The sequence below is a fragment of the Colobus angolensis genome, unplaced genomic scaffold (genome assembly GCF_000951035.1).
Source record: "Colobus angolensis palliatus isolate OR3802 unplaced genomic scaffold, Cang.pa_1.0 Scaffold27, whole genome shotgun sequence".
In the NCBI taxonomy this organism is placed as follows: Eukaryota; Metazoa; Chordata; class Mammalia; order Primates; family Cercopithecidae; genus Colobus; species Colobus angolensis.
Window position 1 is genome coordinate 16640485 of NW_012115932.1, and position 1595 is coordinate 16642079.

Below are 1595 nucleotides of genomic sequence, written 5' to 3' on the forward strand. Positions count from 1 at the left end.
TCAGAAATGAAGTAGGGGTCTCCTCCTCTGGGGGATGCAGGAGGCTAAATGAGTCCTTTCTGGAAACACTAGCCCAGTGAGCCGAAGATGGTCTTTCCTCACCTTCATCTCACTCTGCTTAACTCAGCTCTGTGCACACAGTAGGTCCTTCTTACCTAATGACTTCTGTGCTTCATCCATCCATTCCTTTGTTCATTTGCTGAGCACCTACTGTGTGCTGGCTCTGTGGTAGAAGCCAAGGACATAGCAGTGAACAGAGGCTGTCTTAGTTGGTTTGGGCTGCCATAACAAAATACCAGAGACTGGGTGGCTCACAACAACAGACATTTATTGCTCTCATTTCTGGAGGCTGGGAGGTCCAAGATCAAGGCGCCAGCAGATTCCACGTCTGGGGAGGATCTGCTTTCTGGTTTCAGAGATGGCACCTTCTTGCTGTGTCCTCACACAGTGGAAGGGGTAAGGCAGCTCTCTGGGGTCCCTTTTATAAGGACGCAAATCACTCATGGTCTAATCACCTTCCAAAGGTCCCACCTCTTAATACCATCACATCGAGAACTCGGATTCCAACAGAGGAACTGCTGGGGGACACCAACATGCAGACCTTAGTAGATGGTTGTGGCCACTACCTGCATGAGCTCACACACTAGGGGAAAAGGCAAGAACCAAATAAGCTCATGAATAAATGCACACTGGGACCCATGAAAGCTGCCACTAAGAACAAATGGAGGCAGGACACCATGGCTCACGCGTGTAATCCCAGCACTTTGGGAGGCTGAGGCAGGCAGATCATGAGGTCAGGAGTTCGAGAACAGCCTGGCCTATATGGTGAAACCCCGTCTCTACTAAAAATACAAAAATTAGCCAGGTGTGGTGGCGGGTGACTGTAATCCCAGCTAGTTGGGAGACTGGGGCAGGGGAATTGCTTGAACCCAAGAGGTGGAGGTTGCAGTAAGCTGAGATCCCACCACTGCACTCAAGCCTAGGTGACAGAGCAAGATTCCATCTAAAAAAAACAAAACAAACAAAAAAAAATTTAAAAAAAGAACAAGTGGAGAGGGATCCATGAGGTTGGAGCAAGTGGGGGGGGAAGGGAAGGGAGGTAAAGGCACTGCTTCCTCGAGGTCTTCAGGATGCTACCTGGACAAAGGAGGAGAGATGGGAAAGACCAGGTGCCTGCAGAGACAGAACCAAGAGTGGAGAGAGAAAGTCAGAAGATGAACAGAGGTCAGGCCAAGTCAAGCTCAGTGGGCCACAGATGGGAACTGGGGTTTGATCCCAGGATGATAGGGAGTCACTGAAGTGTTGTAAGCATAAGTGTGAGATGATCGGATTTGTGTGAACGGCACTCTAGGTGCTGTGGAGGGGAGAGGTTTTGTGCGCGACCGGTTAGCTTTAAGTTTGGAGAAGCTGCCTGGATCAGATGCTGGGAAGACAGAAGGCACTGGGACAACAGACACGCAGTGCAGCCACAAGGAAAATCAGTCTTCTCCACTATCGCTCTATTGCACCTGCACCCATGCTCTTTCAGAGACTTATAAGAAATGTTGGGGCCGGGCGCGGTGGCTCAAGCCTGTAATCCCAGCACTTTGGGAGGC